Source organism: Pelodiscus sinensis, chromosome 5, assembly GCF_049634645.1.
Source record: "Pelodiscus sinensis isolate JC-2024 chromosome 5, ASM4963464v1, whole genome shotgun sequence".
Lineage (NCBI taxonomy): Eukaryota > Metazoa > Chordata > Testudines > Trionychidae > Pelodiscus > Pelodiscus sinensis.
In genome coordinates, this window is record NC_134715.1 from 47,339,619 (window position 1) to 47,367,582 (window position 27,964).

The window sequence follows — 27,964 nt, forward strand, 5'->3', positions numbered from 1 at the left end:
CTCCCTACAGGCTCCTTCAGCTCCTGGCTGTCCTCCTCCTCTTCCTCGATCTCATGGCCAGGGCCCTCTGCCCCAGGGTTGATGACCACCTGGGGGGCATGGACTGTCTGGCCCCCCAGGATGCAGTCCAGGGCATCAAAATAGGGGTGGGTGTCTGGGTCTGCCCCTGTTTGGGAGCTGCCCCCTGTGGCCCTAGCATAGGCCTGCCGCAGCTCCTTTATTTTCATGCGCACCTGCTCCTGGCTTCACATGTGGCCTTTGGTGGCCAGGCTGGCAGCCATCCGTCTTTAGATGGCTGTGTTCCTCCATCTAGTGTGGAGATCATGGACGTTGGAGGATTCCCCCCAGACCTCGATCAGGTCCATGATCTCCGCACTGGACCAGGAAGGCGCCCGCCTTTTACAGTCCCTGGCAGGCTCCTGGGTCAGGGGCAGTGACTGCTGGCTCTGGGCTGGCAGACCTGGATCTAGCACAAGCACTGTGGCCAAACAGATTCTACCCTTTTAAGGGCTCCAGTGAAGATGGGGAGGAGAGGAGTTTTCCTGGTTGTGGCCAGAGTGGCCACCAAGGCACCCTGGGAAGGGCTGGAGGCCTCCTATTTTGAAATAAGTGTCTATACAGCACTTATTTTGAAATAGCAATTTTGACATTGGTGTTGTTCCTCGTGGAACAAGGTTTACCAAGTTTGAAAAAGCCCTCCGCTATTTCAAATTAATTTCGAAATAGCGGTTGGCTTGTGTAGATGCTAGTGAAGTTATTTGGAAATAACGGCTGTTATTTCAAAATAACTTTGCTGAGTAGACATACCCGAAGAGACTTGAAATGGAAGTGCTGGTAATGCTGCTAAGCAAAAGCACATTTTTATGCTATATCCAATTATTTTCTTGTGCCAATACAGTAAAATGGTGTAACAACACTAATCCCTTGTTTATGAAGAAAGTTGATAAGTTTTGTCTAGGTGCAGGCTTATATAGGGTGTACCACAGTCATAAAATATTAAGCAGCATTACAAGTGCTGTTCCATTTATTTGCTTCAGTGAAATAAAAATAAAGAGACCCATTCACTACAATATTGACCTCCCGTGTTTCAGCAAATTCTTTGGTTCGGCACTGGTCAGGTCCCAAGGGTGTCAGACCAGAGAAGTTCAGCCTGTACTTCAAGCTTTCTAGTACATGAACAGTATTTTTGTTTTTGTATTGCCAACCATTGTCTTCTTTCTGATATTCTGCAAGCAGAAAAAGAAGATTTATAATATACATTATTCATGGTAAAACATAAGGGAATTCCTTGGCAGGGTTACTGTCCTATTGGATAAAGATGCACTCTGTAGATGAGAAATATCTTGAATTGAGTAAGGTTTTTGACACAGTCCTATATGACATTCTCATAAGCAAACAACAAAAACATGATCTAGAGGAAATTACTATGTGGTAGGTGGACAACTAGACTCTTAAAGCAGGTGTTAGTGGTTCACTATCAAGCTGGAGTGCTAATATAGTAGGGTCCTAGAAGGATCAGTACTATTTTATATCTTTATTAATGACTTTGAATATGTTTCTTCAATTTGTGGATGACACCAAGATGGGAGGGATTGTATGCATTTTTGGGGATAGGATGAGAATTCAACACAAACTTGATAAACTGGTAAATTGGTCTGAATTCAACAGAATGAAACTCAATAAAAAGAAAATACTTCACAAGTCCCCAATTACACTATGAGAAATAGCTGCTAGGCAATAGAAATTTATAAAATTATGTAAGAGTTATAGTAGATTACAAATTCCTTATGAACCAGCAATGTGAGATAGTACTGAAAAAGGCTAGAATTCTGGAATGTTTTAGTAGAGTGTCATAGTGGTATGGAGGTAATGATCCCATTCTTCTTGGCACTGAGCCCAGGCTGGTGTACTGTGTCCTGGCAGAAGCCTTCCTGTGAAAGGGAGGAGGGGCAGATGGATAGCAGGAATAAGGGGAGTTACTGATACTGAAGGAGCAAGCAGATGGCTCATGTTGGGAAGGAGAATCTCAGGGTTTTCTAATTGTTTCTTGGCCCAATTCTGTGCTCCACAATGGCAGTTCCAGCCCATCCTGGTCCAATCCTAGGTCATTCCTAGGTGCCTACACAGCTTCCCCAGTTCCCTTGAGTCCCACTCTTGACCCATCCCAGGCATGTGGAGCTCCTACAATATTTTCATGATGGGCATACTAGCCCTCTGGCTCTCCCCTCCCCCCCTCCAAACTCCTCCATTTTTGCCAAACCTGCTTTTTTTTCCAGTTTTGGGAGCCATACTTTAGAAAAGATGTGGACAAATTAGAGAGAATTCAGAGGAGAGCAACAAAAATGACAAAAGTTTTAAAAAACTGGGTATACTTAGTCTTGAGAAAAGAAGAGGAAGATGGACCTGATAACAGTCTTCAGATATGTTAACAGCTCTTATAAAGAGAACTGTGATCAATTGTTCTCTATGTTCTCTGGAGGTAGGACATGTAGTAATGGACTTAATCTGCAGCAAAGGCAATTGAGGTTAGATATTAGGAAAAAACTTTCTAACGATACTGTGATGGGACGCTGCCGTCCCGCACTGGAGCCCTAGCAGCACAGGTCCTATTTGGGGGCCCTGGAACGGGGCACCGGCTCTGTGCTGGCTGCTCCGGAGCCACGGCATGTCTGGCGGCTCTGGGCGCGGTGGCAGCTCCACTACCTTACTGCTCCGGCTGGGTGGGAGGAGCATTCTCCCCTCCCCCATGGCGTCAGGACGTCAGCCCAGCCAATGCTGGAAGAAGCAGGAGATTTAAACGTCATGTGGTGCCAGCCATAGAGGGAGGGAAACTCACGCAGGCCTCCCCCTCGCCCTGCTTTACACCCAGGGAGCACGGGAGAGAGAGGGTAAGCCCTAGCACCAGGCCGAAGAGCATGCCAAGGGAGGTAACGGACCCACGCACGCTGGGTACATGGGGGTTGTGTGAACAAACTGCCAGAGGCTGGGTAGGCCCCTAAGCCGAGTGGCCCCCAGAGTTTAAGGGAGGAGAGAGTGAGAGGAAGCAGCCCAGGGCAGAACTGGAATACGGTTAGTGGGCTGACGAGTTTTGGCGGGAACCCCCATCAGCCGGACTGGACCTTGATCGGTCCGAGTCCTTAGGGTCCTGGGCTAGTGCTCATGAGTGAGGGTGGGCCCAGACCCCCCTCTCCACTCTCCTTCCCAGGACAGAGAGCATGAATATCGTCCACTAAGGGTCAAGACTGCTGGACTGTGAAAGCTGGTCTTAGACGATACTGTGGGTGAGATGGTGGGAATATTCGGACTGATGTGGAGGAGCGGCAAGAGAACTAATAATCTGATGGGCCCGCCCCGGCGCAGTCAGAGAGATGGATAGTTAAGTACTGAAATATGTTTTCAAGTGAGGTTGTGGAATCCCCATCACTGAAGGGCTGGATAAACCACTGTCCGATATGGTCTAGGCATATTTGATCCTGCCTTAGTGTAGAAAGTTGGACTAGATTAACTCTCTAAGGGTATGTCTACACTACCCTCCTAGTTCGAACTAGGAGAGTAATGTAGGCATACCACACTTGCAAATGAAGCCCGGGGTTTGAATTTCCTGGGCTTCATTTGCATAAACTGGGCGCCGCCATTTTTTAATCCCTGCTCGTTCGAACCCCGTGCCGCGCGGCTACACGCGGCACGAACTAGGTAGTTCGGACTAGGCTTCCTAGTCCGAACTACTGTTACTCCTCGTGGAATAGTGTACATTTACAATGCATGGCTATTTTGGGATACTGAAATAGCTACCCCTCTACATATTTTTTGAAATAACAGGCACCCTGTGTCACCATCCCTGTAAACCTCATTGCACGAGGGTAAAGGGATGGCTCGAAATGGCATGTTATTTCAAAATTTGGTACTGTGTAGATGCACCAAATTTCAAAATAAGGTATTTCAAAGTGGATTCAAAATAAGATATGCAATTTGCATAGCATAAATTGCAGATCTTATTTCAAGTTTAGGATACTGTGTAAATGCACTGAAAGTGATTATTGAAGAGTTGCAAATAGAATATTAGAATAGCAGTTTTTCATGCAAACTCAGATTATTCCATACACCATTCAATACCATTTCAATCATACCATTTGATCTGATTGCAGGGTGGTCAGTTTATCCTGAAATGTCATCTCAACTTGCTAACCAATTTTAAAAGGCTAAAAAAGGAATGTAACTGATTAGCATCATATTTGCATAAATGTATTTCATGCTAATAAGATCTAATTATAGGGGAACTTCAAAATGTCAAAAGGTTAAAATTAGATACAGGGCTGGATTAAGACATGCAGCAATCCTAAAATATGTCAGGTTTAAGAGTACATCTACACAGTAGTATTATTTCAGAATAACTGACGCTATTCCAAAATAACACAGTCCTCGTCTACACTACAAGTTCTTTCCAAATAATGTCAAAATAGTATCGAGCTGAAGAACTTCTTACTCTGACTTCCATACCTCTCATTTTATGAGGCGTAAGGGAAGTCGAGGAAGAGTGCTCTCTCAGACTTCCTGCTGTGTAGACAGTGCTAAAAGCCAAAATAAGCTATTTCAACTTAAGCTATGCAATTGGCATAGCTCAAGTTGTGGAGTTTATTTCAGCTTTAGCCCTGCTGTGTAGATATGCCCTAAGAGGCCCCATAGCATTACCAAACATGTGAAAATAGAAATAATAAAGTTTTATATTTGCATATATGCCAGTACATAAGTGAGGATGCAACTAAAATTAGTGGGGTTTTTTTAAATTTAGAGGCCCCTCTGAATCTGAGGCCCTAAACTGTAGTTTACTTAGCTTGTGCATGATTACAGCACTATTTAGCAAGACCCAAAGTGGCTGTAGGCTTATCCCAAACTTAATCAAATATTCTGAGTTTTCAGGTGTAAGTGCTACAGACAGAAGCCCTGGAGGGATGGAACTATTTGTAAAGAGGAAAGAGGGATAGGTAAACAGCTCTGGCCAACCTCATTTACATGGGCTCATCAATAGTTTCATATACTGTGTTTTTTCACAGTAGTTGGAATTTATATCCATTCTGATTGTATAATTGATAATAGAGGCTTCAGGGGATAGCCAAGTTAGTCTGTTACAGGAAAAAAACCAAGTGGTCTGGTAGCACTTTATAGACTAACAAAACATGTAGATGGTATCATGAGCTTTCGTGGGCACAGCCCACTTCTTCAGATGACCGGAGTGCTCATAACTCCGGTCATCTGAAGAAGTGGGCTGTGCCCACGAAAGCTCATGATACCACCTACATGTTTTGTTAGTCTATAAAGTGCTACTAGACCATTTGTTCTTTTTTTTCTGATAATAGATGGTTACTGTTAATGCACTCATGAAAGGCATAGAATCAGTACAAAATGTACCCTGGAGTAAGTGGGTAAATCTGAATTTGTCTTTGGTTTGGGAATACATTCAAATCCACTTGGAAAGGGGAGAGGACTCTGTTTTAGAGGCCAGTACTTTTATCTCAGGCAGCAGGGGACTCCGATTTCATGAAGGAGTTTCCCCCTCTGGTAGCTTCCATTATGTCACTCACTTCCTTTAACCAGCTGAAGAAGGCTTTTACACTGATCCCATTCTTGTTCATCCAGACCTTACCAAGACTTTCATTATGAGGGCCCATGAATCAAACTTCCCTATAAGAACTGTGTTATCCCAAGGGGGACTGTTTCCCAGATGTCTAGTTCTACTTGTCTCAAATTTGTTTTCTACAGTAGAAGGCACAAGTATGACTACAAAGTGCTGATAGCAGTTAAGGTGATTTTTAAGGAATGAGATCATCTTCTTGAAGGAGCCCAATTTCCAGTTCAGGTCCTTATTGGCCACTATTGCCATCGGCATGCAGTGTAGACATAGCCTTAGAGAAAGGCAGAAGTATGCAGTGGAATTGATGTTTCCCTTCTACTCAGACTTGGGAACCTTTTGGACACATACTGCTATCCACCGGTATATGTAGAGAAGAATAGAAATTGTTTTGGAATTTTATCATGCAAATGCTATTGAATCAGTAAAAGTATTTTAAAATACTATTAAATAAGTATTTCTTCCTAATTATGACTTCAAATATTAATAGTTTCTCCCATAATATTTCTTAGAAAAAATTCTTGTGCAAAACATGTTATTCTCAGATTACTATTAAGCATGGAAAGCATCAGACCAAAAAAAGGCATTTTTACCTCAGTAGTAAGAACAGTTACAAAATACAAAATAAGTATTTTGGAGAAGACCCTTCTGAGGCATAGCAATGTGCCAGGGTCATCTATTACATAGACAAAAATAAGACTCTGATCTTTCTAAGACTTATGCATGAACTTAACTTTTTGAGCTATGAGCAATTGTGTTGGGGAAGATTATCAGATGATATACATCAACATACACTGAAAAGTTTCTTTGGCATTTGTGTAGCTTAGCCATTTTATACCATCTAAGGATCTAGTCTATGCACTTTACAGGAATAACACATTAGATAAAAGTTAAACAAATGCATATATTTTTACAGTATTGGAGCCTATTTTTTAACACCTCAAACCAACTTCATCTCTCCTTTTTTGTTTCAGCCCTAACTAAGCTCCATGCTAGGATTTGACTTCTGAACAACAAGAGTTGATTTTTCATGATATTCTATTTAGAAGAATCAAGTTGCCAAATTAAGTGAAAGCTGAGTCTTGTAACTAAGTATTAATATAATTCCCATAAAATTAATTAGCTAATTTATTAAAACAATAAGCACCTGCCTGAATAATTATACATGTAACAATAAATTAAAAGCTTTATCCCATAGAATATTTTCACATGATTTAAATGTGGTAAGTTTTCTTGGCTATATTATTGGATTTCATTTGGTTAACAAAAGATATACATTTGTCCTAAACTTCACAAGCAGCTGTATTTTAATTTATGGGAATTATGATTAAAGGTGATCTGAACAAACAGTAGAAAAATTGGCCTGGTAATTAGTAGAAGCAAGGAAGTATGGATGGGGATTAGGGATAAATAAATCTAAGTAATTTTCTGGTAGAAGGTGTCAGAAAGGTTCTTAAAGAGAATTGAAAATGAGTTAAAATTGCTTTTGTGAAAATGCAGGACTATTATATGGATTAATGATCCATTAATGTCTATCATTTATAATCATAATAAAGTTTACTAATGGAAGTTATGTAAAATATTACATTTTGTATATTATCTTGACAGTTTTGGGGAAAACTATGACACTCAATTGTAGACATCAATGGGGGGGGGGGCAGTACAGAGTTTTACTGTCCCATAGAGTTCTTGGGTACAAGTTGGGTCTCATAGAGGCACATTGCCTCCTTGAACTCCCCCATATGCATGACTGAAACCCAAAATATGATGTAGTTCTCTTCCCCATAGTTTTAAAAGCCAGTAGGCAGACTGGAACTGGGATGGAGAGGGCATAGGTCAATCTTCTCCCCACTGCTGAAAATTAATCAAGACAGGAATCCCTGAACTTCCTGTGATTGATCTGTGACAAGACATTGTGTGGGATATACAAGGAACAGGGGGCTTATTACATATTCCTCCAGGTGCCTCAGAATGGACTCATAATAACCTGGCCTTCACATTATTTTACATTCTATATTGTTCCTTGGAATATACATTTTGTACAGTACACATGCATATATTTTGCATTAGGATACAGTGGAAAAACAAGATATATGCAGAATGCAGTATACCTTAAATAGACTAAAGCTCTTGGAACTGATAAATTTCCAGTGGTGACTGTTGCAGGTGATGATTTGTGATTACATTGGGAGCAAAATACAGATAGAAATACAAAATACATATTGTTGAATCACCAAAGATTCAGAGATTCAGAGTAAGAAAAGATCATTAAATCACTATGGGTATGTCTATATTTGCTCCCTAGTTCAAGCTAGGGATACAAATGTAGGCGACCGAAATTGCTAATGAAGTGAGGATTTAAATATCCCGTACTTCATTAGCATGATCTCACCGGTGCGTTACTCCACTCAACAGCTGATTCGAACCAGGATGTGCACTCCGGGACACGTTAGTTCGAACCAAACCCCTTTGTTCGAACTAACGTTACTCCTCATTTTTTGTGGAGTAATGCTAGTTATCAAAAAATGAGGAGTAATGTTAGTTTGAACCCAGGGGTTTGGTTTGAACTAACGTGTCCCGGTGCACATTTCCTGGTTCGAATCAGCGGTTGAGCGGAGTAACACGCCAGCAAGATCATGCTAATGAAGAGTGGGATATTTAAATTCCCACTTCATTAGAATTTCGGTTGCCTACATTCGCATCCCTAGCTCAAACTAGGGAGCAAGTATAAATATATGCTACTTGATCTCCTGTATAAAATAGCCCACAGAATGTTCCCCTCATACGCTGTATCAAGTCCAAGAATTTGTATTTGATTTATTGAGGTGATCATTTAAAAACTGTAATTTTATTTACATTATTTTGACCTCATAACTGCAAAACAAGCTTGGAATTGTTATAGCAAAGTTTTGTGTTTGTTGTCCTGACTGGAAATTTTAGAAACACTACTTTCTTTTTTTTCAAAAGCCAGTACTATGTAGACAATATGTGAAAATGTATACAGAAAATATTAGTAAAGTTCTGAAATGTCCAGATACATTTTTCTATTACAATTTCAATGTCTGACACAACAACATCCTTTAAAATGAAACTATATGATTTAAGTAAAAAAAGGTTAGCAAAATGTATAATGCATTTAAAAATTTGACTCAGGGCACTGATCTGGCAGTACCAGATATTGATATTCAAAGAGTGAATGGTTTAGACAGTGGCTAAAGGTTCTTGAACTTGCCACTTGTGCAAATACTGTGCTCAAGTAGCAGCCTTAGTATATATGGATTAGCTCAGTAATTTTTGATATCATGATTATAAGCTATTTGGGTGTAATTTTATGATACTCCTATTTTGGATAGTCCCAGATATTTTCAGTGAATAGAATACCCCTTTACTTCAAAATGACATACATTTGTGAACTTAGAACTTTGCTTCTATAAATCTCCTGAGTCCGTTTCTCTGTTGTCATTTTCCCTTTGGTGCAGATCTGACTCATCAAACTGGATTATCCACAAGATTTTTTTTTTCTTTATTTCCCTCTTTTTCTTGTCTTTATGTAACCCACACACTAGCTGGGTGTAGTTACTGTCTGATTAATGGCACCAAGACCACTTAGGCTATGTATAGACTACATCCCTCTTTCGAAAGAGGGATGTAAATTAGACAGATTGAAATTGCAAATGAAGCCAGGATTTGAATTTCCCATGCTTAATTTGCATAATTGCAGCCACACGTTCTTTCAAAAATGAGTATTTCAAAAGTGTAACCATCGTTGTTCTTATTTCCCTTTTCATAGATGGGCATTATTCCAGTCTTCTGGAATCTCTCCTGACTTCCATGATTTTTCAAAGATGATAGCTAAAGGCTTAGATACCTCCTCTATCAGCTCCTTAAGTATTCTAGGATACATTTCATCAGTCCCTGGTGACTTGAAGACATCTACATTTTCTAAGTAATTTTTAACTTGCTCTTTTCTCTTTTAACTTCTAAGCCTACCCCATTTCCACTAGCCTTCACTATGTTAGGCATTCCTTCATCATCTAACTTCTTATTGAAGACCAAAACAAAGAAGTCATTAAGCATCTCTGCCATTTCCAAATTTCCTCTTATTGTTTCTCCCTTCTCACTGAGCAATGGGCCTACCCTGTCCTTGGTCTTCCTCTTGCTTCTAATATATTTATAAAATGTCTTCTTATTACCCTTTACGTCTAATGGTGAAATGTGTTTAGATACTGTCTATAAAATAACTAGCCAATTAGCCCGTCATAAGACAGGATTTTCAGGTCTCTCCTCCACATCAGTCTTCTCTCCTGAGCCTCTGGTCTCTCATTCCGTCTCTCTCTCTCTCTCTCTCTCTGTGTGTGTCTCTGTCTTTCTCTTCTCCTCCCCCTCCTGCCTCTCACTCAGGGGACTGCAGAGCTCAAACTGCCTGGAGCCACTGTCACACCGCACATCACCGCCCCACCCCCCTTCACCTCCCGCTGTGGCTCTCAGCTGACTTCCGTGCCATTCAGTCGGGATGCCGCGGGGGAGCAAGTGGAGCAAGCAGAGGTTTGGGCTCCCTCATGGTGGCCCGGCCATGTATGTCAGCACCCTGCCCCCCTCCCACCGTGGCGCTCGGCTGCCTGGGGAGCGCGGGGACCAAACGGTCGCTTGCACCGCTTGCTCCCCCATGGCAGCCATGGCAGGAGGTGAAGGGGGGGCGCAAAGGTGAAGTACACGGCTGGGCCCTGCCCCCCTTCACCTCCCACCATGGCACTTGGCTGACTTCTGCACCACTCAGCCAGGCTGCCACGGGGGAGCAAGCACCCATGCTGCACGGGGAGTGCGGGGCCCAAATGGCTGCTTGCACCACTTGCTCCCCTGCGGTGGCCTGGCTGAGTGGTGCAGAATTCAGATGAGTGCCACAGTGGGAGGCGAAGGACATGACTCAGGCAACAGCGCTGCCCAGAGGGAACAGCCAGCATTTCAGCAACAGCACCGCCCAGAGGGAACAGTCAGCATTTCAGCATTCCAGACTCACAGATATTGGGCTACTATGATGAAAAAGAACCCAAATGAAAGTGATAAAGTCAAATGAATGCAATATATCTGGCTTTTTAATAATGTATGACCATATTTTAATTTTTTTAAAATGATTGTAGACCATCACCTTGTATCCTGAAGGAAAATTCATAGGTTGCATATAATGGGTTAGGGAAGAGGGGAATTAATCTCTAAATGTTGCAACAAACTGCAATCTGTACAACCCCCAGCATAGTGTACTTAGGGAGAAGGAAGCTGAGAAACAGTAGTAAGGTCACTAGCAGATGTGGACCCATTTATAATGGGTCCCTTGCATGCACTATGCATTTGTTTTAGACCCAATTTATAATAATTTATCTTAATAATTTACTTTCCTAATTAAATTACTTATATAAACTTGGGCTAAATTAATATCAGAGTGTCCAGACAGGAATTTTCCACAGTTTAAAAAAATACAACTGAAATTTAGTTACATTGGTACACTTTTTATAAGTAGTCATGACTTCTGGCAGTTAAGTGATGGGTGGCAGTATAAAAATTTAGACTGACATATATATGATGAGTTGACTAAACCCACCTATTCTATTCAGTTTTCTTGTGCACTACGAGATCTACCCAATAATCCTGCACTACATCACCAGCAGCTAGGTTATTGCCCATCTAATCTATTTCCTCTTCTCCTAGAGCTCTGGGGTTGTGAAAACCACAATTCCTTGTCTATCACATCAGGTGAAGCAAGTTTAGTAAATCACCATCATGTGCAGAAACAGTCTCTCCCAATTTCAAACAGCTTCCCATGTTCTACTGTGTCAAGAAGACTGCATATAAATAAGTCCCATTTCAGCCTCAGCATCCTCTCTTCCCAACTTCTAGCTACTAAACTAACCGCTCTTCAGACTTCAAGCCCCACTGCAATTCTCCTGCTGAGGACAGCATCATTTCTATTGGCCTCAGGCCCTCTCCTCACCACTATGAGAGGTTAAAAAATGTGTGAGTAACATTAGGTGGCTCTGTAGGATCAGTGCTTAACTAATATCTGGGCAACAAAAGAATGGAGAAGAGTAGAAATGTTTCAATGTGTGGTAGATATTCACAGCAGTAACTTCTCATACCCTTAGGATTTCAGGAGTCAATCTATAGTACAATCATCAAAGCCAATTGTTCCCATTCCTGAACATGCATTTCTTGGCATTTTAGTTAATTCTACCTCAGTATGAGTATGGCTGTGTTTGAGGCACACATATTCTTGAAGTGCCAGGGTATATAACTGCTACCATGAAACAAAGAGTAATGGACTGTTGGAAACAGCAAGCCTGAAAATGCAGGGAAATGGACAGGTAGAAATTTAGTGAGACAGGAAAATTTAACTTCACCCCCACATCTGGCAGCAGCCGTCATCACAAAAATATAGCTACATTTTTATTCCCACTCTTTGTCCAAAAATCTGAAAGCTTGTGCAAGGCTGAGAAATGACAGTCTGCAGTTTTAGTTTTCACTTAGAGTTGTATTTTAAAATTATGTCTAGTCATATTTTTATTTGATGGTTTAGGGACATTTGGGTGCAGAAGGAAAAAAAAGAAAATCATAAGATTTCATTTTGCCTTTCCTTTAAAAAATCTGGCTTATGTACTGTACCTAACATAAAAAGAAAGAACAATTAAATCATGACAATACACTTGCTCATTAAATATTCTATTCCAAATAAATAGGAAATGTATATATTTTGTTAGCATAATATTTAACATGTGCGGGGGGTTTCTCTCCCTTTCTCTGGATGCTACTGCCAGTCACATATCTGTAAGACTTCTGTCTTGGATTATGTCTATAATAGGAGATTAGTACAAATTTATTAATTTTGACTTCTGGGCATCCGATTTTACAAATTCAAAGTTCAGTGTCTTCATACCAGGGAAGAATCGAATGTAGTCCGAGGCAGGCTCTGTTAATGTGGACATGCTCCCTCTGACTCTGAGTGCCAGGAAGCACTCTGAGGATCTGCAAGAGGCCTCCAAGAGGCCATTAAATTCAAATTAGCAGCATTGAAGTGCCCACACTAATGTTATTTTGGATGTACAAGTTCAGGAATAGTGCTATTCCTTGTAAAAGCAGGACTACAGAGGTTGAATTATGCGACCCTTATTCTGGAATAACCGGACAGGTAGTGTGAACACATTACTTACAAATTCAATCTTGGGGTCTAATTTTGGACTAAGGTCCTAGTGTAAACAAGGCCTTGGTGAATTTCATGCTTTTATTTTTCATAACAAACCACAGGTATAACCACAGTTTTGTTGAGATGTTTGTTTTCTTCTTTTATGAGTTGGACCACACTTCTAATTGACAATGTCATTCTTATGGATGATATGTGACTTTATGATGAGATAGTGATGGTTAATAAAATGCTGCAGCATAAAGGTCTGAATTCTGGGCTTAGTATTAAGGCTTAAGCCAAAGATAATTTTTTACCTATAGCTCTTGGTCAAATCTGTAATACTTCACAAAGCAACAATAGAAAGTTGAGAAAACCCAGAAAATGAATTTGAATTAGATAATATTGCTGAGCTACAGGAAGTCGAGTAATAAGACCAAGAGCTACAGTGTTCAAATTTTAGCATTATTTCTATCAATTTTCAGTGTTTGGATTTTTTTAGACAGATAAAATGAGTTGCCACCATTTAGATCTGATTGAAACACATTATTTTTCTCTCTGTCAACTTCCTCTTTAAATGTCAGATACTGCAAGATGCCGAGGAGCCCCTGAAAGTCTCTGGTAGGATTTAAGGGCTATCAGTAGGTTGTAAGAGGTTCTTTCTCCTTTGTAGGATTGTAGGACTGTACTTCAAGGATTAAATCCTTGAAAACCCATTCCTACTGAAGTCACATGGATTTTTGCCTTTGTACATAAGGAATAGATTTGCACCAAACATTTCTAACTTGGATACCTAGCATTTAGCAGGTAAATTCAAATTTAGGTGCTCAACACTTCTGAAAATCAGAACATTCTAGGCACTGAGTATTTTGGCTTATATCTTTTCCTTCACTTTCAATTCCATTTTAGACCTAAATAAGATTCTTTGTCAGCAACCAGCTGTTACCAATAGCTCTTCCATCCTCCCCCCAGCCCACTCAGAGTAAACCCAGTTATCTATTCTTCTTCATCCCAGATTCTTTCCCAAAAATACAACTTTATCATCATTCTCCTGACTATATTTCTTTAATGAAATCAACACTGCTTGTACAGGAATGTCTGCTTCATTTTGAAGTGGTGATACTTGCTTTGATTCTTCTCTATGTTTTCACACACAGTGGTGCCTTCCACTGAATGCCTTGGGAAAGACCAACAAAGGCTACTATCAAAGCATCAACGGTGGTGAACTCCTTTAAACAATTTGAGTTGTTTCTTAGATAATGACCTATTCATGTGGGTCTTCTCAAAACCTTTAAGAATATTAATATAAGATTTTCATATTGACCAACTCATCTGTAGAGCCCATTTTTTGTAGACAGTAGAGCTGGTGTAGATACTGCCATGCAGGGATCTACTCTGTGACAATGCCTGACTTGTGGCATCAGAATAAGGCAGACGAGGGCACATTATGCTTCGGTCTAGTGTCCAGAGGCTAGTGGACTACAACACTCCACTTCCAATCCAGTGATATTGACCCCTTGGGCAGTGGCAGTGTTTCTACTATGATGGCTCAGCATAGCAGTGCTGGTTGTACTGTCAGCCCACTGGTTCTTGGGTAGCAGGGCTTGCCCACAGCTGCAGGGATTGGCACCAGCAACCAACCCCTTCATTCCACTGTGATGGAAAATACACTCCTATAGCTGGGTACAGTCACTCACGAGCTGCTGGAGGCCCTGGAGGTTTTTCGCCTTCCTCTGTAGCATGGGGTACAGATCACAGCTGGAGGATTCTCTGCATCTTGGGGTCTTCAAAGTATTTGAGGGCTTCAATATCTGAGATATAGGTGAGAGGATTATTCTAGGAGGCGTGGGTGAGATTTTGTGGCCTGCACTGTGCAGGTTCCCTATACCATTTAAGCTTTCTAGAGCAGCTGTGATTTAATCCTGTTTGTTACATTCTCATCTGAATAAGAAGGGTTGGTTTGCATGCTTACCCCCTATTAATTTTAGAAAGCTTTCCCTCACTCTCAACAGCTCCTTCAGTATCTAGATTGCAATAGAAGAGCCCAAAATACTTCTTTGAATGTGCATAACAGAACACACATTGACCTCTCACTGAGTCATGTGTGCAGATCAAGGGCATTATATGGTCCTAAATTTGTCTGAATCATGTTTTCGTTAAACAAGTCTGCTATAGTATTGGCCCAGTTCTTATCTCTTGGAAACACGACCTCAAATTCCTTTCTGTTACACAAGTCTAATCTCGCATTGATTTCAGTAGGTTTCACTGGCATAACTGAAAACAGAATTTGGCCCATAATCTCTGACTTTATCATATAACCAGTAAGTGCTTGCTTAAGATTAGCTTCAAAGGCAGCCAAGGTGAAAAGTCAAGGACTCGAGATGCTTTTCATTTATACCAAAGTCCCCCGGTTCTAAAGTCTTCCTTTGGAGGAAACTGTTTTATACACAGTGACAGTTTATCTTAAAGCACCTGAATAAAATAGACATTGGAACTTCCTCACTCTTTTTGGAAGGGAAAATAAAATAAAATTGTTGTATTGTAGTCCAATGTACCTTTTGTCGTTCTGAATTCTTATTTAGTAGACTTAAATAAGGGTAAATACAACTTCCTTGAAGAAAAGATTATTTTTAACTGTCTCATCCTATCCTTTTATTGTATGTTTTTAATATAAGAAAGGGATGCAAAAGGTGTTTTATATTGATCTAAATACACTAAGCTAATTCCTCAGTTCTGCTCTGGCCCCTCCGTGCCACTCCAGGTGCATTGGGAAGCAAAGTATTTCCTGCAGCTGGAGGTACTGAATCTGGAGGCAGTCTGGGCTGACAAATCAATTTACAAAGTAGACAATTGTGGCAACAGTGACTTTGCATTCTCTGCAGCGGTTGAGAAGAGGCTTATTTGAGCACCATTGTGGCAGTCAAATTTAACTCTTTTGTCAGTTGATGGGCTAGATGACTTCTCTTGGCTTCAGAGAGATTTTTGAGTGTTTGAGGATCATCCTCAAGGAGTTTTAATCATGGTGGAATCCTGACTCCACTGAAGTCAATGGGAGTATTGTCATTAAATTCGGTGAGGCCAGAAATTGATCCTTCCTCTCCCCCCCCAAAAAAAGCAGTGTTCTTAGTCAAAATATCAGCTCTCTGTGCACATTTGAATCAGTGCTGATCGCTTTACTTGCAGAGAAAAAAAAAGATTTTACTTCTGGAGACTAAGGAAGAGCATTATGGTTTCTATTCAGCCTTGTGCATCTTCAACAAAATTGTCATTTAAATTCCAGCTCCAGATTTTTTATTGTTGGTGATACAAAAAAAGCAGAAAGAATATAGCCCCATTTTCAGATCTCGGTGAGATTTTTGTAGCACTGGCCAACTGCAGAGAGAGGGCTCCCTGTTCCAGCTTCCTGACCCAATATGAGGCATCAGCTGCTCCCACAGTTCCCCGCCCCCAGGCCCGCATTGGGCCACAGTTGCTCCTGGGGTTTCCTTCTTTCCCGAAAGAGATTTCAGTCTCTCCTGTGGGCTGCCACTGACCAGACCAGCTCTGCTCTTAGCCACTCACAGCCTCTGCAGTCAGTGCTCTCCAGTCTAGCAACATCTGTGAATCTGGCAGACATTAGATATTGCTGGACCAGAGAGGTTCAACTTGTACTTCAAGGCTGACTTGAGTACATGTGTTGAGAAGTTCTATATTCCTGTGTTTCTAATTTGATTGATTGTAGCTCATGATCACACTTATCTACACTGAAATATTCATAGTAAATGCAAAAGCCAGGATTCGCTGTACCAACTAACCTGACTAACCAGATAAGCCATACCTTTTTGACAGAGGAAGGACTGCAAACATCTGTTTTACATTTAAATGAAGAAGCATGAAAATGTAACATACTCTAGGGATTGATAGGGAAATTACCAGAGGAAATTAAGGTAAATTAGTAATTAATTAGAGAGTAATGATGAGATAATTAAGTAAACAAAGGACATTAGGATGTACATCATATCATGTGCTAGTTAAAGCAATGTCTTTTGCTACAACAGTCATTAAGAATTGTTGTAATGATCAATGACATATTTTAGTTTCTGAAATATGGAAGTTTATGTCTTTTGAGAGGGTCTCATTCCTGAGCAACCTCTCGGTGCTGGGTGGCAGTGTGATGAAAAAAAGTTTTACTAAAGGGATGAAGTTTCTAATTTGAAGAGAGGGTAAATCAACATACTGCAAGGACTATTTGTCAGTAGTACTACTACTATTTGTCAGTAGTACAATTTTTTAAAATTTTCACTAGCAATTTTTGTCTAGAAGGAGAAAATGGTAACACATAGGAATGCTTGTCTTAAATACAAACCAAGTACAAAGGTTCAAGTAAGTTCTACATTGGTTTATCCATCTATACTATCAGGAGAGTACTCAGTGGTTTGACATAGAACTCAATGACCAGAGTTCAGGGGTATCAGAACAGAACAGAAATACCAATCTCACTTACTGGTCTCCAAACACTGCTAATAAAAGAAGAAATAGGCTTTGTTATTCACCAATCTCCAGGGTTTCAGAGCCACTCAGATCTAAGATTTATTTCTTGTATACATTATTTAAGAGTTTACAGTTCAACCCAGGTACAACTAGAACAGACATTACACACAGTTCAGAGAGTGGATGTATATTGTAAGATTTAGCCACTCAACTTTCTTTTGTACCAAGTTCTAGCCCTTGTGCAAAGTACCATGCAGTGTCCAAATGGCACGAAGGGGAGAAGTATTCTATTTACAGGCTCTGTAGAGTATAGTACTCAAAACATTACAGAATAACCCAATTTCCTTCATAGGTGGGACAAAATAAATGGGAATTTTTGCTAATATTTTTGAAGGTTCAGTGTGCCTCAGTTTCCTCTATCTACTTTATAGTTACTTAAGGGGGAAAAGGTCTGTATGTTCTCAGGGCAGGCTAAGACACTGATGTGAATGACTCTTATCTGTCAGGACTATGTGGGTCTAGGATTTCACTTCAATGGAGTTTAGAGAAGACAATGGTGAATCCTGTTTCCTGGACATGGAAACCTAGCAACCACTAACCCAGAGAGAGATGTACTTCCCAGCTTTTCACCAGAGAATTTTAGTTGCATCACCTCAGGTAGAGAACAAAGGACTCTGAGCTGGGAGTTAAGCATTGACTTGGAAGCAGTTGGGGTGGGCAACACAACCGGGAGTCCGACAAAGGAGATCTCATGAATGGGGATATAGAACTTGAACAATCAATCAGATTCACTTCGGCTTGACTGGGCTCTGGGTTTAATGGGCTAAGCTGTAACCTTCACTTCTCTCTGCTAGCCAAGGATTGCTTACGTTGTTTTTCAGTCAGCTAACAAACTATACTGTTTGACAAAACTGGCTGGGTGTCATTGCAGTTGCTGGCAAAGGTGCATCTCTGCCTGAGATTGTGAAAGTTTCCCTCAGTGGTCTGTCTGTCAGTCAGATTCACTGAAAGAAGCTTACAATGTGAAGCAGGAGGGCTGATGGCTGAGAGGTCCAGTCTAATGAGGTGGTGCAGCCATATGGTTTATACTTGAGGGAGAGCAAGATGCTAAGTGGTCTGACACACGGGTCTGGCAGGATACTTCCAAAGGCTATTCCAAAGCTGGGGCATAGCACTGATCCTAGGGATCCATTACAATTGGGTATAACATTTAGCATAATTAGCTTTCTTAACTGAGATCCTCAGCAGATTAAAAGACCATTGTGAGCATATGGTCACAAACGCAAATCTCTACTAAAAGGGGGAAACACCATTCAATCTGCAGCAACATTTCTCCCTTTCTGGGGAAGAATCTTTGGGTCTCTCTGGCCTCGATTACGGTTGGCCCATGGGAATGAATGTCAAGCAACTCTACTGAACATGTATCAGGTGGAGGTGACCAATGTGCACATATGGGAAACTAGTTCTTCCTAGAAGATTGGTAAGAGGAAAGACCAAAAGTTATTGGGAACTTCTATAGAAGGCAGTTCTCTTGCTGACAGCATAAAGTGTCATTTTTATTAGCCATTAACTACTAGAATGCTCAGGGTATGTCTACACTACAGAGAAGATAGAAGCTGCTGATGTGGATCTTCCATGGTTCAAATTAGCGAGTCTAGTGAAGACAGCTAATTTGAACTGAGTGAGGCGCTCCAGTCGATGCTGGTAAACCTGCTTTCACAAGAAGTAGGGGAAGCTGAAGGGAGAGTGTACTCCCTTTGACTTCCTGCAGTGTGGACAGTACTAAAAGTTGAGTTAAGCTAATTCGACTTCACTACGCAATTAACGTAGCTGAAATTGCATATCTTAATTCACCATTATCCCAGAGTGTAGACATACCTTCATAAAGCTAGGCAAGAGAAGAAAAGTTAAGTCCTCAGAAGCACTCTGTAACAAAGAAAGGAGGGTTGAGTGTCTTAAGTTCTGTCATATGATTGCTCTTTAAACACACACACACACACACACACACACACACACACACACACACACACACACACACCTAACTGTGAGTGGACAGCCCTCAGTGCACTGCTATTTGCACATAGATAGCCTTCAATTTATGTAGTACTGTTCATTCAGAAGGACAGAATACTTTAGAAATGTTGCTTACTGACTCTAGATACTATAAGTAGCATCATTGCAGCAACCCACTGAAGTATTGTCATCTTCTGCCTAAAGATGACAACTATTTAGCAGAGCATAGTAGAATTGCACGGTGTGTTAGGACAGAAAGTGAAGAACAAAATAGTCAGTTTTAACTGTTGTACTTAGAAATGTAGTCAGGCTGAATAGAATATCCCAGGTGGAGGTCAAGTGCAATTTAATAGGTTGCAAGGAAGCCTATGTCCACGCATATGTCCAACATTTTTTAATAAAGTGTTACACTCAGAAATAGGGTGAATATCTTTCATTTTCCCTATGATATTCTGATGAATACAAGTAATTATTTTAACAGACTATGACAATTTGCATAATTTATATTTAGCAATGAACACTAAATAATTTGGTTAGAAAGGATGTTGTGCCCACTATTTACCCCCATTCCCTGAATATCTCTGTATGGCCCTGTAAAGGAAAAGAAAACAAACAAACCAGGAGGCCTATGCTTAATTTTACTTTTTCCTATATTTTTATAATAAAGACCTTGGATAAATAGAGAATAAAGTCATAACATTACTGTTATCCAAGTGTTCTTATTAAAATAAGCATGTGGATGAACTGCCAGGAAGAGCTAGTGTTCACCTAATTCCATGTCTTGTTAATAAAACATTATAATTATAGGTACAATACCAGAGGTAGTGCCAATTGTTTGTTTATGCTATTCTTTTGTTTTGAAAAAGTGACGTGACTTTGTCACTCAGATACTATTGCCCAGGATCAAATAAGTACCTAGGTAGACAGATAAACAGACACAACATTGAAGATTAGATCAACTTATTATGCATACTGCTAGAGATAATAGCATGAAAGGGTTTCAGTCTCTGAAGTGGAATTGTTAGTCCACTGAACCATAGAATACTTCAAAACTTCACCCAAAGAGGACATAGAATAGCATTTGCTTTTACTGAGAGGATTTGCTATTGAATGAATATAAAAGATATTAAATGCTAGGGTTTTTTGTGTGTGTTTTAAGACCCATTATTTTAACAATACATTTTGTTATTAATACATACAGACAAATAGTGACCTCCGGGACTCAGGTTTTTTTCACACTGATGCTTAATTCTGTTAAATTTAAGCATATGGAAGATTTGCTTATTTTTTAAAGCATTTGGTTAAAAACAACCTCATTCAAACTAAAATTGTGCAGAGAGATCTCCCTGCTTTTTCTGATTTATAAAGAATGGAGCTATGCCATTAAGATATTGTAATAGGAATGCTTGCCATCCATTAATTATAAGGAAGAAAAGTTATTAGTTGCAAAAATTGTGAGTGTGAGTTTGTCAACTTGGTTTTATTAGCTTACTGTGCTCTATTTGCACTTAGTATGGAAGCGGGGCTAAACTTGATACTCTCATATTATTCATATGAAAAATATTAAGACCCTGAGGAAAAAGTCCTAACATTTATAAAACAAGAAAAATCTAGCCAGGGATTCCTACCCACTTACATTTTATATGTTAGTGTTTTCTTGGTAATTTAGAACACTTGTCATATCAGATCAGATCCTTGGCATTTAGTGCTACGATTTTCTACAGATCACTGGGTAGAGATTCCAAGCTGTAAACAAGGTACCTATGACAACATGATTTGACATCCTGATCCAAAGAATTTTCTGCCAGTAAAGTAAATATACAACACTTAGGGCTGGCGCATAGACAGAATGATATAAGTTAACAGAAGTTTCCAAATGGGTTGATTCTATTCTACAGTGGAATAGTGATAGCAGATTAATTTAAAAAAATGTATTTACTGATCTGGAAGTCATACAGAAAACACTTTACAAGGGACTACACATATTTCCTTACTCAAGTTGAATTTCCACCAGAACAACTCTGATCAAAGTTTCTAACAATCTTTCTCTGGCCAAATCTCAGGGCCTCTCCTTTGGTCCTCTTCCTCTTATGCATCTCTTCTACGCTGAAATATGTAGATTTTAACTTTTTCTTCAACAGCATGTTTTTTGTAGTGCTAGATTCTCCACATTCTTCTATATATGTGTCTACATCTTTATAATAACTTTTGACTCTTCTTCCTCCTCTCTCCCATTTTCTGTTCAGGTTCCATAGGTCTCTGTCCTAAGCAACCTTTCCCACATATGCCTCTCTCTAGGGAATAACACAAACTACAGTCTCTGTACTGACTCACAAGCTAACATCTCCAAACTAGTCTTTTCTACACATCCAATCCCATATATCAAATTTTCTCAACAAGTCTATCTGGATGACTTGTCATCTTAAACTTAACAGCGTCAAAATCCTCATCTGATGTCAACTTGAGTTTCTGATTTGTATTAGCTGATGTTTTGGGTCCTAATCCCCATCTGCCCCCAAAGACTTCTCTTCTCACATGTACAAGGAAGCAAGAACCTGGAAGATCTGAGGGTGTCAACTATCCTGTTTCCAAAGAGATGTACCCTCCCTGATTTGCACTTCTCAACCCCAGTCTGTATGAAGAGACATATAACTCTAACTGTAGCAATACTCATGCCATTGCCCAGTATTTTCCCTCCATCATCTTTACCACACTTTTTCTGAAACCAATTAAAGGGTTATGGGAATGGAAGCCTTGAACATGGACTTCTACTACCAGGAGCCCTGGCAGCCAATCTAAAAGATAAGTAATCCTTCCCTCCTTGGGCATAGACCCATTTGCATCTGTCTGATATTTGCAGAATGTTTTTACCAAAAATAAAGCCATTTGTAAAAATAAAGCCAATTGTCTGGCTAATGAGTTGTGTGGGGGAAAAATACTTCCAGGACCCAAGAATGGTGATGATTTTCAAACTGCATATAAGCATACAAAAATGATCACTATAAATGCCTCAGCTTGTGAAATAGTTAGATGAAGAGACGGAAGAATGTGAAGCAGGCAAGGTGTAAGTAGCAAAATATAACAACACAGGCTCAGAGTAGACTTTCAGGAACTATCCCCTAGGTCACTGTAGAGTCAGGCAGAGGGATCCTACTTATCAGCACCTAAAATTTGAGCTGGATTTTTCCCAATGTATTAATTCTTGAATTAAAAATAAAAAAGTAATGCCTACGTAAACTATAACTTAAGTTTCCTCCTATAAAAATGCAAAACTTTATTAGAAAAATTCCATTCTAATCCAGAGTGCTGAAACTAAAATATTGACTTCATAAAGTTTAAAATTTAATTAAAACTAAACCATTATAAAATAAATTAGAAAGGCCTAAATATATTGTATTAAGAATATCAAAGGATGTTCTCATAAAGTACGATATCTGAAACTTGTTTCTGTGGAGAGGCATAGTAATGTGTTTTGAGATTGACTCAGCCCTTGCTTCAATTCATGATCAAAAGTACCTGACAATAAATTTTGCAAAACAGTCCCTACATTAAAGATATACAGAATTTTTTTAGATGCAAAATGCCCAAAACACACTGCTGAGGGCGTTGTAACTCAAAACTATTTTAACTTGCCTATTTGTTTTTCACATTCTGCACAGCAGATAATCCACAGTTGAAAAAGCTGTCCCTGGCATTCATTTTTGTCGACATTTGCCTCCTCTTTAATCAATACTAGACACATCTGTCTATACGAGTAACAAAGACTTTTTTACATAATAGGCACTCTGAGAAGTTTTCAATCTTATTTTAAATTCTCTTCTATAGATATAAAATATCAAACCAATAATTTTAAGTAAAATGATATAATTGGTGTATATTATTACAATCTTTGTATCCATTTTACAAGACAATGAAAGGAAAATCTTAGAGGCACTGCAGATTTTTTTTTTGTTTTTAAAGCTAGCCTCTGTTTGTCTGTAAGTGGGTGATAGGGGAAGGATCACATGAGGATTACCTGATGTAGTTCCTCCCTCTGGGGCATCTGGTATTGGCCACTGTCGACAGACAGGATACTTGGTTAGATGGACCTTGGGTCTGACCCAGTATGGCCATTCTTATGTTCTTAAGCCCATTCTCTTAAACATTTGAGTAACTTTACGTAAATGAGAAGTCCAATTAATTTTATAATGCAACTGTTCATGTGAATGAAATTAAGTATTACACTTAACTGTTTGCAGAATCAGAGCCTAAGTAATGAAAAGCTGTAGTAAATAGTTTCTGCTATTTTAGGGTACGTCTACACTACAGAGGAAGATTGGAGCTGCCACTGTTGATCTTCCAGGATTTGAATTAGCAGTCTAGTTCAGACAGCTAATTTGAAGTGAGAGGGGAACTCCAGTCGATGCCTGCAACCCTGCTTTCATGAAGACTAAGGGAAGTTGAAGGAAGAATGTTCTTCCTTCAACTTCCTGCAGTGTAGACAGTGCCAAAAGTCGAGTTAAGCTACTTTGACTTCTGCTATGCAATTAACATAACTGAAATTGCATATCTTAATTTGACTTTGTCCTGTAGTGTAGACATAGATTTAGAGACTACCCTTTTGAATTTGTGGTCTTTGGACAGTTATGGACTTTGTGTTCATTTTTCAGTTCTCTGTAAAGTTGTTGCTATTTTAAAAAAACACAATTATGATCTGGATTCATAATAAGAAGCCCGGAAAAGATAGGTGAGATAACATGCTTTATTGGACCAACTTCTGTTGGTGAATGAGATAAACTTTCAAGTCACACAGAGCAAGAGCTCTGTTGGTAAGAGAAACAAGCTTTTAAGCCACACAGAGCTCTTGCTCTGTGTGGCTTAAAAGCTTGTTTCTCTTACCAACGGAAGTTGGTCCAATAGAATATGTTACCTCAATCACCTTATATCTGTAACAAAATAAGTCATTTTCCACTGATATCAACAAAGACATTCTATTCTATTCTATTCTATTCTATTCTATTCTATTCTATTCAAATGCCAGCTTTAATTAAGATTGGCTTAAATTTCACATTTTAAGGTCCTTGCTTATTAATTTTAACTGTGCATATTGAATTTTTACAGTTTGGGTGTCTCTCAGACTGGAATTTTTTTTGAAAGGTTCTGCAAACAATTGTCTGTACATTTCCAAGAATGACATTAGGGTAATATTTTGTTTTACAAAATCAGAAAAAAAACCCATTCTTATACCCTCCTTACCCTAGCATCACTAATTTCAGAGCAGGACTTTGAAATGTGGCTACTCTTGGCTGACGCATGACTTATTCTCCCCCAAAATGTATCACAAACATCATTAAATCATGTGTGTTTGTGTGTGTGGGGGGGGTTTGTTAACTAAAATTTATGATCACATTTAATACCACTTTCAATAAAAAGGCATACATTTTCATGAAAATAAATATTGCCAATCTTGACAATAATTTTAATGGAAAAATTAATTTAAAAAGAGATGAAAAAAATTAACAAAAAGTTTTGTTTATCAGCCCTATAAATAAGAATATGTATACTACCTATTTTGGAGCTCTGACTCGTGAGGTGTATGGAAGTGTTATGGGTGGAAACTGTTCTTTCCACATATTGTTTCTTGGGGCATTTCCTTGTGTTTAAAAGATGTGTTTTTTATACTTCTCATGATTGACCAATTCCCCTTGACTAACAGTTCTTTAGGGTTCTGCTAGTCGAGGGACATTGGTTATATCTAGACTACGGAGTTTTTCTGGGATACCGCATCCTGGAAAAAATTGCCGCATCCAGGGAACGCATCTACTCTTCCAGCATTTTTTGTGGAAGAGCAGATGCGCTCTTTTGGAAGCCCTGTCTTCCTCATTTCACAAGGAAGAAGGCCTTTTCCGAAAGAGGGGGATTTTCTGAAATGTGGTCCAGTGTAGACAGGCCACATTTTGGAAAAGCCTCCTCTGAAAAACAATCGGAAAAAGGCATGCAAATTGCGAAGCGCAATTTGAGTACCTTTTTCTGAAAAAAAGCGGCAGTTTAGACATAGCCATTGGTTCAGGTGGGCCATATCTGTAAAATGTTCCATCCTTTTTTTTGCAATTTATATTGAAGAGGCCCCAAATAGTAATTAGGTCCCACTGTGCTAGGCACTGAACAAACATCTAGTAAATAGAAGTTATCATCTTAAACAGCTATTCTTAGTGCATCCCCAGTGCAATTCCAATGGGCCATTCAGTTGAAGTATATGACAATGAGATGGGCCTTCACATACTACACTTCAGAAAATGAAAGATTTAGGCATCTGTCAAAGGCTGTTTTTGGAATGGGGAGGTAATTACAGCTGGGCACCTTGAAACTTTTTTCAGCAAAATATGCAGATATGGACACAATGTACATTGTTAAAAATAAAAACATTTCATTTAGAAAATGTTTTTATTAGTTTTTTTTCTTTCAATCTGAAAAATGCTATGAAATCAACAGAAATTTAAGTTTCAAATGACTTCACATGACTTTTCAATTTGAAATTTACTTCAATTTCATTCAGTCATAAAACATTTGCAAAAATGTTTTTAAGTGCTAATAGAGAAACATTTTCTTTCATGTAAAAACATTTTACACATTTTCTGACTTCTCAATTCACTGAATTTTTTTAATTGTTCAACCTGAAACAATTTCTTTTTCTGGAATTGCCAGCAAACTGAAAAATTCATTATTTACACAGCTCCTGAGGTAACTTCCTTCATTTTTTCTCTTGCTGATGCATTTTGGCTCAATATGAGCCCCTGGAAATGAATGAATGATGATTCAGTTGGAAATAACACTCACTGCTGTTTGAGATCATTGACATCTGATCTTCAGGACCGGAGAAATCAGATACTTGCTCAGAACTAAGATTAAGCATGAACAAGGTATTATGCTTTCTTGTTTGCATGATAACCCACTGGCATCACTACAAAAAGTGTGAACAGTTTATTATGTATATAGTTAATTTTTGTACAGCCTGGGAGTGGGGAAACCACTGTGCACTATGAGCTTTCTCTGTGTAAAACTTTTACACTAGATAAGATGGATTTGTTTGGGGTTTTGGTCCCTTTGGGGGTTGGTTTCCTAGGTGATGAGCCCTATAGTTGAACCCTCTTGGAGCTGAACTGGTTCAATGTCTGTGTTGCTCTGCAATGGTCCAGTTACCTCAAACCTATGCCTTGGCTGGGGGAGACCAGAGCTTCCAGCCCAGCAGGATAGGTTGGTGGGGAGTCCCACAGGGCAGGAAGGATGGCATCAGTGGTATGATCAGCACACTGAAGGACAACCCCAAGAGGGTTTCTGTGATCTAACCCATCAAAGGAGTGATGAGAAGTAAGTTTCAGCATGATTAAGGGAAACAAGGAAGAAATGATTATCCTAGGTGTAAGGCTGTCATCCTCCTTACAGAGGTAACCACATTAACTTCTGTACAGGGAAGGACTGACTAGAAGCCAGCCTAATAAGGCAAAGTCCCAAGGAAAATGTTTCTTTTGTGTTGTGAGTTTGCTTGGTTGGGTTTTTTCCCCCCTCAACAGAATTACTTGGGCCTCCCCTGAGTTCCATTTTGTAACTACTGAAAAATAAACCTAAGTGAACAATTGAAAACCTCCACAGTAGGACTGATTTACCACAGGCCTCCCACCACTAGAGGGAGAAACACACAGGTTTCTTGCCACAATATATTTGTGGATCCTTTCTTCTTTTGTAAAAGTCAACCAAATTCTAATAATAATAAATACCAATATGGAATGCTTATCAGCAGTGAAATATGAACTGTTATCTCAAGGATATGGCTGGGATGAATTGAAGCCCTGTTTAACCTATGTAAATTAGTTTACCACTTCCTGTACAATGTAGTTAGTGATGACTATATCTCCAAAGGGAAATGCAGAATGTTGTGTTACAATGCTTGCACAATACGAATGTCTCAGTATTACTATATGGTAAAGGAGAGATCTCAGGATGTAAGGCTCAACCACCTAACAACAATGCTCTTGTGTTTGTCCCGAACATAGTTTTCTGTGACATCTTATTACTGTGAGGCCAATAGTATATATTTCTTATTGCTGCCTACTAGTATAGATTGTGCAAATAATTCATAAGTTTCCAGAAGTGGCTAAAACCCTGCTCTAAGGTACTGAACATCAGAGTCAGTTTGTGACCTTCTTACTTTAACTGATAAGCAGCTACTCTCATAAGTATCCCTACTGAAGTCCGATGGAAGTACTCATGTGACTATTTGCACACTAGAGAGAGAAACCAGCCTTAAGAAATTGGAAAATTTACCTCAGGGGTCTCATAGCTTTTAGTCACATAAAAGAAATTATGCACCCCTTCTCTTAACCCACACAACTATTATTGCATTGAAGATACCTTCAAATCTCAATCGGATATACAGCTATTTAAATCTATTTCTGCACTCCATTCTATCCCATTATATACATGACCTTAATTAACCTCTCTGCAAAATGGAGTTCATTGCCTCTCAAGGACAATCTCATTGAAAAACAATGTTGCACTGCCACTCAAAAGCTAAAGTAATGTTGCTTTATAAAGGGATTTGTGGTAATAATCCTTGACTATTAATAGTTTCATATGCCATGCTGATTATACAAACATATTAATGTAAACTTCATTCATGGCTTGCCTAAAAGGGAAAAGTGGTGGGAGAG